General features: G+C 33.9%; 2 protein-coding genes and 1 long non-coding RNA gene across 4 annotated transcripts in view; 2 read left to right on the plus strand and 1 right to left on the minus strand.

The window, feature by feature from the left end:
- Positions 1-15890, plus strand: part of LOC100878748 (uncharacterized) — a 911930-nt gene that overhangs the window by 285125 nt on the left and 610915 nt on the right. The gene's annotated exons all lie outside the window — the stretch shown is intronic.
- LOC143264809 (uncharacterized) overlaps positions 1-15890 on the plus strand; it is a 202884-nt gene that overhangs the window by 41384 nt on the left and 145610 nt on the right. The window lies entirely within an intron of this gene.
- LOC105662959 (uncharacterized) lies at positions 8304-10055 on the minus strand. 2 transcript variants are annotated; one of them, XR_001096444.2, is made up of 4 exons: positions 9501-10055; positions 8907-9063; positions 8721-8823; positions 8304-8645 (listed from the first exon to the last, which is right to left on the minus strand). It is a non-coding gene; the product is annotated as an uncharacterized LOC105662959 (long non-coding RNA). The 2 variants fall into 2 exon arrangements; XR_013038829.1 differs by having other exon boundaries at positions 8304-8823.

Below are 15890 nucleotides of genomic sequence, written 5' to 3' on the forward strand. Positions count from 1 at the left end.
CAAAAAAGGAAAGTAACCATTTTCTTTTAAGGATTTTTGAAAATTTCAGAATTTGGAGGTAAGGAAGTCTAGGATTTGGGGACTTCGGAAGGTGGCAATCCAGCGATGTGTGAATTTAGCGATTTGGAATCTAGGCATTTGAGAATTTTGAAATTTTTAGGATTTTGGAATTTGGGAATCTAGAAGTTTGTGGACATAGGGATTTGGGAATGTAAGGATTCGGAAATGTAGGCATTTGAGAATGTAGGGATTTGGGAATATAGAGAATTATCGATATAGGGATTCGGGAATATAACAATTTGGAAATGTAGGTATTTAGGGATATAGGGATTTGGAGATGTAGAGAGTTGGCAATATAGCTAATGTGGGAATGTAAGGATCTGGAGATGCAAGGATTTGGGAATTTAAGAATGTGGTCATGTAGGTATTTGAAAATTTTGCAAAGAAAATGTTTTTTTTCCCTTTTTTTACTTCTTTCAACGATACAAGATACATTTATTGTAAAATATAGCTGCTGGCATAATGTAAACGTTTTACAATATTAAATATATTTGTAGTTATGTCCTAAATCTGATTACTTACATTTGTTGTGATTGCACTTTCTTCTAAGAAATTGCTGAAAAAACAGTAGATGTATAAAACAAATGTTTTATTCTATATATATGAGCTCTTCATAATGAAAGTGTAGCATATTCATCTCTTAAGAAAATTGTACCTGCCGCATTATTAACCCTTTCGCGCCCAGCGCCACATATATGCGGCATCCACTCGACGACCTGTGGGTACGGGCGCCGCATATACGCGGCATCCACGCCATGACTTTTGGGTACGAGCGTTCTGTTCAGTGACGGTACTTCGGCGGACGGACCTGCCGTAGCGAAAAGGTTAGAATGGGGGGAATATAGATTCTTAAAAACTATACTAAATCAAGTTTTAGTAAGAAATGAAGTTACTTCATTTTCATTATAAACGGTTTATATAATAAAGTTCAGTTCTACAATTTCGTCGCTACACGTAGAATCATTCCTTTTCGAGTTGTATTACGAATTCTGCCACGTTCTGCGTAAGATAGAGATTTATTTTTGGGACCTAGCTTATTCTCTCATATGTAGAAGATGTACCGGGTATTTCACAAGAACCAATTTTACAAGACATCTACAATGGATCTAACAGAGATTTACAAGATGATTTGTGACAGTTACAGATAGTAATATCTATCATTTTGAAAAATACCAAATATCATACTATAGCTTGTAATTATCTACTGGACTGTTATAATTAAACTGTGTTATATTAGACTGTGTTCATAATTATCGAGCATGGCTTAATAATGTCTGTGTATATTTTAAAGAAGTTTTTGTGCAAATGGCTGCAAATAATCACTATATTCTTGGTGAGCAGAAATAATGACCACTAGTGGAACTGGTAAATGTACGAAATTTGAAAACTTAAAAAATTAAAATTTTCAAATTTTTTAATTTACAGATTTTTAAATATAATTATTCGAAATTTTGCAAATTTCATCTCACCGAAAAATGGCGGTTTGCAAATTTAAGGATATTATTTATACAGTATCCCTAAATTTGCAAACCGTACATAATAATTTCATAGTTTGTGTATTTGAATATTGGAATTTGATAATTTGCGGATTTGAACATTTAGAGGTATTGGAATTTGATAATTTGCGGATTTAAAAGCTTTAAAGTATGGAAGTTGAAGGATTTGAAAATTTGAAAATTTGAAAATTTAAGCGTTTATAAATTCTAAGATGTTGTGATATGTAGATTTCGATATTTGGGGAATTTAAGGATATGCGCGTTTAGGAACTTAGGGTTAGAGAAATTAAAAATTTTTGAGTATTGAAATTTTCTTGCGGAAAATTTAATTCTGAGTAATCTTTATGTTACATCTTTCTTTATAATATCAATAATTAAAGAAAAAATATAAAAAGTGAATTTTTTAAATTTATTTTGCGAAATGACCTTCCCGACCTTCCTTGTGTTAAAGACTTTACAGTTGCATGTCAGCACGTCATTACTAATACCACCAAAATTCTTTTCGGCATGAAGATTCAGGGAAATTATCCTAACTTCCCGATTAGTATAGTACACATGATTACACTATCACTGTCCTAAGTCAGGCAGTGAATTCTCATCTCGACCGAAAACTCCTTGGTGAACGTGTCCTTTAGCTACACGGCAATATATCATAATATGTACACTGTTGTGAAACAGACGGTATGTACAAGTAGGAAGATACAACGTTTGCGCGTTTCCTCTGCAGACGATCCGCTTTACCGAAGTCAGAGGGATCGGTAACCTCGGTCGAGCGCACCAGAGAGATTAAATTATTTATACCGGCCACTTTGGCGCGCCGCCTCGTTTCAAACCTCGCTCCGATATTCGATTATTATCGATTACGTGCTATTAGCCGGTACTCGTTTCGACGTGTTTGCGTCGCGGTAGGCTTGTAAAGTTAGAACCACTTTCTCCTTTGCTTTTTCTTGCACAGCGACCGCTCCATTTCTTCCTTTCGTTCTTCTCTTTGCGCCCGATAACGCAAAGGCGGAATTATGATCGCGCTTCTTTATTTTCATTTCACTTTCGCGCTCTTTAATGTTCTCCTACACATCCTGTATGTATGCAACGAATTACATTGCAAGATTTTGTAATCCACATGTAACATTTGCTTGGAATTGGATAGAGAATCATTTTTAATGAAACGAAAGATAAAGTGCTCTCAGTTATCGTTAATCAATTTTACACGTTTATCTACACTTTGTTTATGATAAGAGATGATTTTAATCGATTTTAACACTCAATACAATTTGTGTTGTTTCTGTTTGGTTATGAGCTGAAATTTCATTTTTAAATTTTTATACTTGTTTTATGTCTTGAGAATCAATTTTTATTTATTAAGTTTTGGTTATAATTTTATCAAGGAAGGAAATTTTATAAAGGAAGGGCATTTTTATTAAAATTGTATAGTAAAATAGTAATTTTATTAAAATTTAATTCAAATTTTAGGAGGGAAGGAAATTTTAATTAAAATTTAGTCGTAAAAAACTAATTTCATTACAATGTAGTTAAAATTTCAGGAGGGAAGGAAATTTACATTAAAATTTAAGTATAGAAATTTGATTTCATTAAAATGTTGATTTATTTTGGAAATAATAAAATAAACTCTTACAATATTATTAAGTTTTAATTAATGTTTAATGTAGGAAAGAAATTTAAGTGTATATGTATAAATTTAAATGTGGCATTAATATTTATAAACGTAATTTAAATATTCTTCATAAACATAAATCTCTATGTTCTTTTTAATCGATTACGAGATTAATAATTACAAATTTCAAATATATAATCAATGAAGCTGTAAATTCGTGATAATTTACAAATTAATCACGTAATTAGACTATGCATATAATTTTAAAATGCACAAAAGTTAAATAGTTCGGAGAACACGTTGCGTATTCTGAGTAAAAATTTAATACTCAGTAGAATTCAAAATATAGCCGAATATTTTTGTAGCGGTTGAAAAACAGCTGATTCGAGTTCAACGAAATACATGTCAGTCATTGCAGTTTCAAATACGCGTCCAGTGTGTCGTGAAGCCATTAGCAAATTATTTTCTGTACGGAAATTGGTCGATGATCACGTATATACGATTTCGGAGCACAGAGCGTTAATTTGTTAAATTCCATTTCGTTGAAGAGTGCATTGGCTGTAACGAGTGCTTTTCACGATACGTTTGTGAATAACGAAATTCAGTCTCCCGAAATGAAATTATTGAACTGAGGTACCGATAATTGAAGAGTTAAACGATGTAAATACCGAAAAAAATCTAAAAAGCCGCTCTTTTGACAAAGAAAAAAGAAAAATAGAGAAGACGCTATAATTACGGAAATTTATAATTTTGTATAGACTGATAGATTACATAGTCACGATATGATATACTAACATGTAAATTGTCACGTGATATATGAACATGTTTAGGACTTGTATGAAATAAATCATAGTGCAGTGTACTATGGGTAAGTTCACCATGTATTATATGGTCAAACGTACGATTTTCACGCATAAAATAAGCACTCGTAAAGTATTCGCGTGCTATATTGCCACGTGTAAAATTACTACGCGTTAAATTTCCACGCATAGAATTATTATGTGTTATATTGTCACGTGTAGAATTACCACGCGTTATATTGCCATCTATAAAATTGTTGTACGCAAAATCTGCATGTATAGAAGTGCTACGCATTATATTGCCGCATGTAAAATTACTACGCATTCGATTTCTACTTGTAGAATTACAGTGCGTTATATTGCCATGTGTAAAATTGCTGCGCATAGAATTACCATGAGTTATATTTCCACACATAGACTTGTCACGCGTTATATTACCGTATATGTATAAGTATCACGCGTTATATTGCCGCGTATAAAGTTACTGCACGTTAGATTGTCACGCGTAGACTTACTACGGGATAGATTTCCACAAGTAGAGCTTCCGCGCATGTATTTCCATGTGTAGAAGTGCCACGCGTTAGATTACTATCTGTAAAATTTCCGGCGTTGTATAGCCATGCGTAGAATTACCACACGTTGTATTGTTACGTGTACAACTACTATGCGTGATGTTGGTATATGTATGTAGAATTACCACGCGTTACATCGTCATCCGTAGAATTTAGATTGGCCCGTGTAGCATTACCGCACGTTCGACTGCTCTGCCAAGAACTACCGTGTGTTACATTTCCCCTTGTAAAATTAACACGCATTATATCGCCATGTGTGGAAATGCTACATATTAGATCGCTACCCGTAAAACTTCCATGTGTTATCATTCGTTATATCGTCACACGTTATATTGCCACCTGAACAACTTTCACGTGTTATAATGCTATACGTTATATTACAACACGTAAAATTACCTCGTATTAAATTGTCACCCATAGAATTCTTGTACGCTAAATTGCCACGAATTAGACCCCTGTTTGCTGTATTACCACGTACTAGATCGCTATGCGTCCTACTGCATCCAGTTTAATTAAAGTCTTTTTTGGCCATGGACACAAGATTGGATACCATTACTGGACTAATAAAGTAAACGGACTAACAAATCGAGACTGTAAACTTTAAAATTTTTTACTTGTAAGCTGACTAAGCACTTTTATCCTGCTTAATTAATGTTTACATCAATGATCAAGATTTATTAAGTACCGAAAAAGAACAACAATTGTTTAAATAAATAAAAGAAATTATGTTGTCCACTATTTGTTATCCTTGCACCGTATTACGAGAGACCGGTTTCAAAGATAAAATCCGCGAGCTACAATCAGAATGATTGAGTCTAGACAAGTAAAGCCACCAATAAAATTATAATGATCTCGATGAGATTAATCTGGACGATAACGTTATAGATAGTTTAAGATTGTAAACTATGAGGCAAAGAGTTGTCTAGAATGGTAGAAGTAGGTGATAGAAACGGGGTCAGACATCGTGGTCGTATGTTCGTTTTGTTATTGACCGCACACGTGTGCTCCTGCTGGCCAGATATCGGAGGTGCAGTCTCAGACGGATCCCACGCGTCTAAATGCACTCGTTCCTTTCATCTTGCGTCCGTTCGTTTGTTCTCGTGTGGTTTGCAGCGTCTACATTCGCGTGCAATGTAAGCTCTCTTTGAATATGGGCAAGTGCAGGGACAGGGGTATCCCACCACTACTTTTCATTTTGAGAAATCAAATAAAAAATATTCTCACATCTCTAAATATCTAATCAACAAATTTGTGCACTTATAAGTTTCTACATTACGTTTTTTAAATTTTATAATTTTCATATTCTTGAAGTCACACGTTTTCAAATTACAAATTTTTGAAATGTAAAATACTTATTTATTATACGATTTTATTGTATACGCTTTTAAATACTATTTATGCTATAAATATTATGCATATATGTATGTTTTTAAATAAAAAACGATTATTTATTATTCAAATTTATTGCAGGCACATGTAGACAGAAAATGGCTATTTACTATATGAATTTAATTGCTATTACTAGCTATTATATGAATTTATTGTACATATTTAAAAAAAAACATGTATTTATATACAAAATTATTGTATGCGTTTTTTAATAAAAAAATTCTTATTTATTATATAAATTTATTCTATAAATTTTTAAATAATGTTTGTTTATCATATGCATGTATTGTATACGTTTTTAAATAGAAAACACTTATTTGTTATTCGAATTTCGTTGTATACGTTTTTAAATAAAAAGTATTTATTTACTGTATATGTTTGTTGTATATATTTTTAAATATAAAATATATGCTTATATTTGTATTACCACTTCCAATAGTTCAAAAGCGCATATTTCTTTCTGAATTGAAAAAATTCTATAACAAGGCTGTTCTTGTATTAATTTTATTAAAAAAAACTGTTCTGTGCAGATGAAATAACATGCGAGGAACAATTTTTAAAAATAACTTCTTTAATCGCCGCTACGCTTCACGGTTTCGTACAACGGTGCGATCGAAATATCGGCAGTCTATGGTTGACTGAATTTTTCGTCGCAGAAAGTTCACGAAGCAAAAATGCATTTCCCCTGCAGAGAAACTCGTTCGTATCGCGGCTTTCGTGTAGTAGAACGGAAGCGTGTGAACGCGCCCTTAGCCTTGTCGCCTGGTGACTCTCGTGCGAGTTTCATGCGTGAATAAGCGGCCGCCGTTCTCGAGAACTATGCCAACTGCCAACTATTATGTAATGCCTCGCGTCTTCTTCGCCCATTTCTCCATGTTCGTTCGCGCATTCTGCATCCCGTACGTACACATACACACACATAAATGTGTATTTGTGCTCGTGTTTCCTCGACCGCGTGCACTTCCGCCACGACATTCCGCCGAGAATTCCCCGACAGGTGTCTAAATACGCTACCCCATTAAAAGTTGGCGCTTCGGGGGATCCGTGGAAATTCTATGCTCGCGTGCTTATAGAAAATTCGGTGAAAGGGAAATGATGCGTCATACATGTGATTTTACCCCGGCCGAACATGTGTCGACTTGTAATTACGCAAATGGTAGTTCGTTTTCAAATATTATACGCGTAAAGTGCCGCGTATGTGATCGATAAAATGTTCGATCAAATTTTAATGGAAGTTTAGTGATTGAGTCGAATTGTTTGATTTTTGGTAGATATTTATTTTCGCGATACCTTGCGAGAGATTTTGATTGATTGGTACTATATGACCCATTTCGAAATATGGGATATGTTTGATAAATTGACTAATTGTTGTGTTCGGGGTAAACAAGAAATTTTTGGTCGAAATGGTCGATTTCGAAATATAGAAATATGGTGTTTTATGTAAAGGTACACAATAGGATTTAAGGTAGATTCTGAAGCTTCAAGTTCAATGAAAATTAATATTGCAAATGTTTGACTAATTGGCGCTATAAGTCTCATTTCTATACAATATATAGGGATAAAATCTAACATTGTAGGGATATAGGGGTATACATAGACCTATTACTGTAGGATTACAGGGATACAGAAATTGAACAATATACACTGTATGTATTTAGATATATGTATAGGGATATAGGAATGTAAATGTCGAGGAATGCAGGAAATACGAATATGGGAATATGCGAATGTAAGGATCTAGTAGTTTTGGAATTTACAGTTTTAGGAAGTTAAAAATATTGATAATCGATATTTTTGAATTTGTAGATTCAAACATTTAAAAACATAGAAACATCAAATTGTGAAACTTACAAATTAAAATATAGAAATTAAAAGATTTAAAAACCTTTGATTTCTGTGAAGGCATTTAAAGATTTAAAGGTACAGATATTTTATATTTCTAAATCTTCTAATTTAGGAATTTAGAAATTTAATAATTTTGAACATAAAACTGTTTATTTAAAAATTCAAAAATATCAAATTATTTAAACGAGAAAATTATTGGTAATTTAGAAGTTGTTATTAAGAATTGGGAAATGTAAGAACATAGGAACATGGAAATATTAAATAGAAATTCAAATTTGCAAACCTAAAATATGAAATTTTCAAAATCTTGGAAATATCAAATTTTCTAACTGCATAATAAATTTAATCCTTAAAAATTTGAAATGTTAAAATATCACATTTCTTAATTAAAAATAATAAATTTCCTCTGCTCAATAAATTTGCAATATCACACAACTTTTACAGTTTTCTTCCAACAGAATTTGGTCAATATAATAAATTTCATTTTATTTAAATGAAAATGAAAATGCAATATGAAATACATCTTTTCTCAATATTAAAATACTTCTTGTTTATGTTTCATTCAACCTGATCAAAAATGCAACTGCACTCCACTTATGTTAGTTAATGCCTGAGGGTCGGAGGAGCTTCTCTCTCGTCTTGTTTGTCGTTCAACTGGTTCGACGCCAAAACCCGAAACCAGTTCATTGTCAAGGACCACCAGTGGCATCATTCTCTTTTTGCCTTCACACAGGAGGAGAAGGATATCGTTTCTCCTACGCGTAAACGAAGAAACGGTAGTCGCAATTCTTTTCAACATCCGTTGTATCGTACGTGTGCACGTGTTGCATCGATTGTAACCGCAACGCCTACTTCTTCGTCTTCTACCTTTCTAGATACCACCATGATTGTTTACCGTTGGGCATTGTTCTGCAATTTTTTTCGTATACGGAAATCTCGTACGTACCGATTAGTTCCGCCATTTAAGAACGCGGATAAAGAGATGCTGTAGCGATTGGTAACCAGAAAAGAGATAAGACAATATTTATTTGTCTTCATTGTTGAACATCCTGTATTAAATGTTATTATTCTCTCCATGCTCTTGGCAGTTTACTTATATAAAATTATATCGGTTTCTGAAGTTGATACAAACCTAAATGTGTAATCTTCCCTAAAACTAACCAGAAAATAAATCCCAATTACCATAACTGAAGTAAAAGTGTCCTTATGTATATGTCCAAAAGTACAGTTCAAACAACGCTATTGTTTTCTTGCGCCAAGTAAATCGTAATTTTACCAAAGTAGTATGACTGCTAGGGAATAAAAATAATTGTCAAGTTAAAAAATATATTTGTAACATTATTTATTAGTGTTTACTACTGTTTCCAAAAAAATTGTATTGGCTTTTGCATAAATAGTAAACGTATACATATTTTTCAATTTTAATTATAGGAGAGAACTGGTTGCAATTAACGTATAAAATAAATCATATGCAATTCACGCTTTAATATTGCCACGGTCTTATTAATAACGTTGCATCAAAATAAAAAAATATCTTTTTAACAAACAAATTTTCAACCATTCTTTTAATCAAACATTTAAAAAGCGAAAGATTACTTATCTCTCTCCCAATCCTTCACGAACACCACTTATGAACATAATTAACAACTACCATATACAATTTACGGAACTCCCACATTCACTTCCTTTTAATAAAAAATTTTTAATTAAATTTTAAACATATTACACTGAAAATCCTTTTAACCGTGTACATCAAAGCAGATATCATTCAAAGCACAGCTTTTCTCGTTTATAATACTTCAAAGATCAGGTCGTATTTCAATTTCGCAGCATTTTATTGCACGACGATGCACATGCGCCATGTGTACAATGAAATCATACGCCATTTGCAAAATAAAAATATACGTCATTTTTGCCAAGTCTTTTATCTCATTTTGGAATAACAAAAATGACTTCGAATGACCACGATTCATTCTGAGATGGTTTCCATATTGATCGAAAATAGGCACAATCGTGGGAATACGTATCATTCGTTTTTCTTCAATATTTTCTTGCCAATGAGTAGACCGTCTGTCCGGCGTCACGTTACGCGTACACGAGGCAAACGACGCGGGAAACTACCGGTTTAAACCACAGTCCTATCTCGTCTGTTCTGTCGTAGACTCCTTTCCTCTCATGTGCGAATAATCGGATCGTGGATTCGCGTGAACACGCGCGTGCTAACGAGCATGTCCGTACGCGGGCACTCGTGTCTGCGTGCAGGTGAACAAGACGGATCGTCTAGATCCATCGGAAACTGGTTTCGAATCTGACGATCGAACCAGTTTCTACACACGAGCGACGGCGATCTTGCAACCAGCAGGGAAATGGAACTACAGCGTACCACTTTACCGCGACTTTCGTCCATTTTCTTTTCTTATTTTCTTGCACCCATAATGTTGATGTTCTTCTTCCGATTATAGTTTGCTACGTTGGGTCTTCCTTAGTACGAGAATTTTGATTGGTATTCGGTATTCGATTGACTTATGGAGGTATAATTGAATATGTACCTTTAAAAGCTTCCCTAAGGAAAATGGTGACATTGGAAGAAAATTCATTACTCGTTTTCTTAATGAATTTTTAGATTTGTAGTTCTTCAATTTTTGGAAGCGACTTGGCTGTTTCGGAATTTGGCAATTTGGAAAACTGGGAATTTGATAATTTGGAAATTTGGAAATTTAGAGGTTCCGATAGTTTGGAAGTTTGAAAGTTTGCAAAATTTGGAAATTCAAAAATTTAGGAAATTATGCATTTAAGAATTTGAAGATCTTCAAATGTTCTGAAATTAGAGGAAATTTGGGAATTTCTAAGTTTGTTTATTTAAAAATCTTGAGACTTCAGGAACTTGAAAAATCAGGATCTATCGCATTTAGAAATTTTGAAATTATGGATTGGAGGTTTGGGAAAATTTAAAATATTTGCAAATATATAGATTTCACATTTCCCAATTTTTACATTTGAGAATTTGAATATTTTTTAATTTAGATTGCTTCAAATTTTCATTTCTGAAAAACTTGTTAATTTCTTAAATTCTTTTGCTTACTAATATAGGTATCACATCATGTAGCAACAGTACAAAATACTAGTAATAATAACTTTTTCAATATGAATTATATATATTAATTTATAACATCTACTAATTACTGAATTGCCAAAAAATTGTCCAAATTGACATATATTCTTGTAAACAAATTTTCTTACAAACATCGAATTCGATTTTCTCAAAAACCAAATCACGAATAAATTATGTTCTATATTCTCGACTTTTTCACCTTATAGAATTACCTCCTGCTCCTGTGTACCGCAAGTTACGGTAGACTCTGTACATACGTACATGTACTCTCTAAACTTGCATATTCCAATTTTTTCCCTTAAGCAATAAATAACTCAGAAATTGTACCAGGTTTGTATCGCGAAACAAAAAGTTGTGCAACGAATGTCTGGCCATTGGAGAATGATCGTCGAGAAAAACTTGATCGCGAGCAAAACGAATCTCGCGATATCTGACAGAAAAAAAGGGAAGAGGAGCACTTGGGTGAGAACGAAGATATATGTACAGTAATCCGACCGCAACACGTTCTCTTTGTTGCCGATCTCATGTCGAATGGCTCCTGCCTCTCCATTCTGCCAGCCTGTACACTTTCAGTTTTTTCTTCTCTTTTCTCTTGTACCTTTTGTACTTGGCTGCACTCCAGATACATTGTGAGGACCCAAGTATGGCGCCCTCTTCGAGAAGGACGAAAGAATCGCTTTCCACTATGCGCGCGAAACGAACGTGTGCTCCACGGCAGGTAGGTATACGCGAATTCCATACATAGGCAGAAAGTTGCACACGGATACCGAGCACCTCGACCTGGCGCACCCAGGAAGTGCTTTTATCCGATCCGTGTATCTTACAGTCGATGATTCTCGGTAGAGTCGGAAACGCTAACTTATCTCGCCTTTTATTGTGAACGAATACCGACGCAGCTTCGCAACGCGCGCGAACCTTGTATTATTTAACCCTTTCTTGCCCGAGATAACAAAAAATGAATTTATAGCCATTTGCGTGATGATGTTATTAGAGTTATGTAGGATTCATGATGAACACGAGAATTTTTCGTCCCTGAGAAAGTGATCTTGATGTTGGGTTATTTCTTTGAGCACACTTATGTTGGATCATGTAGGGATTCTGATGCAGGTTCTCTTTTATGTCATTTGGTAACTGATATATTTGACAATTATAAATTTGAAAATTTTTATATTCGAAGATATGGAGAATTTGTAATTTGATAATTTGGAATCGTGAATATTTGGAAATTTAGGTATTTGGAAAAAGAGTTAAAGACTTTCGAAATTTAGAATTAGAGAAGTTTGTATATTTACGGATTTCGGAATTTAAGAATTTGTTTATGGATATTAACATTTGGAGACTTGAATTTGAGAATTTGAAGATTAAGGAATTTGAAACTTGAAAAGAGTATAAATCTGGATATTTGAAAATTTGAGAGCTTCGAAGAATAAGCAATTGGGTCCTTGGAAGCGTAGTATTGCAGGGATTTGTAAATGTGTAAATTTAAAAATTTTTGAAATTATAAATTTGTAAATTTGGGAATTTGGGAATTTGGGATTTTGGAATTTAGGAACTTAGAAATTTGATAATTTAGAAACTTGAAAATTTAGAAATCCCGAAATTTTGACAATATAAAATTAAAAAATTTATTAAATTGAAATTTTCATTTTTGAAATTGAGAAACCGACTATCCATGAATACAACGGCATGCTACTTGCCAGAAATAGCTAACAAGACTTAAATAACAAAATGAAAATTGAAAAATTGAGCGACAGATTAATAAATTCGTCTTTGATTCAATTTATTGATATTATGATCTCCTTTGTAGTATACTGTTCAAGTACTAAAACTAGTAGCATAGAGACCATTAAGAGAAGATATGGACAGTTACATCGTAAGATTTCCTTCCTGTTTATACTTCTGATAGTCTGATCGTAGCACGTGTTGGAACGTATAAAGTTAATTTAATCTCATCCACGTCATAAAGCGTTGCTTAATTCGTGCTTGTATGACCCTAAGAAGTAACATAGAGTGACTAATAAAATTTATGAGTCAATTGAGCTTATCTGTGGCAAATGCCGCTCTTCGTTTAAATCTTTCTCTTCTTTGTTTGAAGCTACTTCAAATCGTAATTTCTTTGTGCATTTAGTCTAGCATAATCATCATGTTTCATTTCCATCATAATTAGGTACGTGTTATACTAAATATTACATTTAACAGACTACATTTTGTTCCCAAAAGTTCTACACTATAAAAATTTGACATTCAGTACTATTCATATTATTGCACATACATGGTGCTTGTATGTGTACAACCTGAGTAATAAATCGAGATGTTGGATATATAAAGCCATTTATGACTTCATCATTATTTTCAATACAACAGATATGTAAATATCTTTATCTTTAATTTCTGTCCAGTTTGTATCACTAGTGGGTGTCAGTCCATGTGCATCATACGAATTCGAACGCATATTTAAAATATAGAATATTGTAAACATATACATATGTAGACAGAACAAGAATGAGAGATTGTAAAGTCCTTTCAAACGAATAAATGTATCTGGAACTATTACGTATTATCGTCAACTATGGGTTATCAGCCAGAAATTATAAAAAACAATACCAAAACAGTGTTGTATCAGTTCGACGACAATCGACGTCGGTGACGACAGGTTCCTTGCATTTTTACTGCCAAAATTTATGCAGAAAATTGAGACTGTTTCAGGAGTCTACCCACAAAATTTCAAGTCAGACGACCCAAAATTGCGGCTTGTGTTGTACAGATAAACTAACAGGCAACCGAATAAATGCTGTAATTCGTCCCAAGAGCCCGTTTGGCAATTATTTTAATCTATCGGTTATAAAATGTAATACAGATAACACACTGATCATATGTAGTTTTGAATCCATGAGTGCTGAACAGCTAATACTGATTTAAAAATGTTTTAATAGAATATAAGTATCAAAAGTTATCTTCTATCAAAAACTTTATTAGAGAACAAACCTATAGTTACTAAAAGATCCAATATCTTTCCGGATCAAAGAAGCCTAGAAGACTTGCTGATGTTCATGCAAAATTATAATTATCAGCGATAACAATGCGAGAACTTATCACATACTTGTACTTGAAGTTCGTTTTCGATTCCCTCTTGTTTCTCTGGCTGTCGAGCCGAAGACGCTATCTTCTGTTCTAGAGCACGTTTCTGTTCCTGTTCACTAAAGTTATTGTACCATAGTGCACATACACGACAATGGCGGACCAACCTAGATACTATAGAGTAATATCTATGCTCGTATGTAAACCGTCCAAAGGAGAGGAGGACGGCGTGGAGAGAAGCGACGTGCATTGTGAACGTCTTTACAAAAGCCGTTAGATGCAGCCAGAGACGTTCATGCAAAAGGACAATCTCGGTGTTGGCCCTTGCAGACGGTCAGAAGTTGAATGTCCATGTTGAATTCTGCTTTTCGTTTTATCGGAGAAATCTTCGATTCAAAATGCGCCTTGAATGGACATACGTTTTCTCGTTTACTATTTCAACGCAAACGGATCGTGAGATATGTTTGCTGAGATTATAGACGAACGAGTTTTTGAGAGATTTGCTGTTATGGATAGAACAGATACGGGAAATTCTATTAGGAAACCATTTTTAAATTTCTAAGGGTATACATTTTTAATCTTTAGGTTTTTAATGTTCTCAACTTCTAATTTTTCAAATTTATGAATTGAGTTGTATTGGTAAAATTATAGATTTTTAGATTTTTAAATTTGCCGATTTGCAGATTTCAAGATTTCTAGATTTCTAGATTTGTTGAAATTGCAGATTTTCAAACTTCCAAATTTTCAAATTCCTAAATTTTTAAATGCTTAAATTTCTAAATATCCAAAATTTCACTTTTCTAATCACCTAGATTCCTGTATTACCAAATTTAAGAGATTTTCTGTATTTGACAAAACCTTTTTTACTGAAACTTCGTTGTAAGAGAATTTCTATATTCTCTGAAACACACTGTATTGAAACTGTATTCTCAGAGAATTTCTATATTTTCTGAAACACGTTATAGCGAAACTACATTCTTAGAGAATGTCCATATTTTCTGAAGCACCTTATACCGAAACCATACCCTAGCGAATTTCCATATTTTCTGAAGCACGTTGTAACGAAGCAGCGTTGCTAGAGCGTTTCCATATTTCCAGTAGCACGTTGTAACGAAGCCACGTTGTAAGAGAATTTCCATATCTTCCGAAACGTGTAGCGAAACTGTGCTGTTAGAGAATTTCCATATTTTCTGTAGCACGTTGTAACGAAACCGCGCTGTAGAAATGTCGCGTTGTAGATGGTTTAAAACGAACATACCGTAGATAGTCTGCGCAAAAAGGAAAGATAAAAAATACGCGAGCGTCTAACGAAAAGTTGAATGGCGAGCTGACTCGACAATGATTTCCGGAAATAGCTTGAGGCAGCGTAGCCGGTAGCCGGAAGGCTTCTTCGATTGCTCTCGCTCGTTTCCCGGTGCATTTTCATTCCTTCGCCATTAGCCGTCGCTTACCATTCGTTTTCGACCCAATTATAACTCCCTTCGCCCGCTGCCGTACGTTTCATGGTAACTTCCTCTTCGAGTGAGATTCGAGTCGAGTGTCTCTTCGATTTTCCCGTAAATGAAGCTGTGCCGAGGCAGGGATAATGCCGCTACTCGTCCTACGCAACGTCCATTAACGGGCTTCCAACATTCCGTGATTATGCGCGCCAGTCCACCGAGGAATTAACAATTTATTTCCACCTCATAAATTGAACTGTCCCGGCAATAACGAGCGTTGCTGAATCGTGCTCATATAGTGTTTAATTTTATCGGATTTACTATGCGAACACTCGCGTTTTGTTCACCTCTTTATGGCTTTTCTCCTCTCTGACACCATGTAATTCCGATTGCCAATCATTCTTATGTGAACACATTATTAATTTCTCTTTCGGTGTGATATTGTTTTATATATCTCATTGCGGAAATATTTCAGTTTTATGAATTT

The sequence above is a fragment of the Megachile rotundata genome, chromosome 7, assembly GCF_050947335.1.
Source record: "Megachile rotundata isolate GNS110a chromosome 7, iyMegRotu1, whole genome shotgun sequence".
NCBI lineage: Eukaryota > Metazoa > Arthropoda > Insecta > Hymenoptera > Megachilidae > Megachile > Megachile rotundata.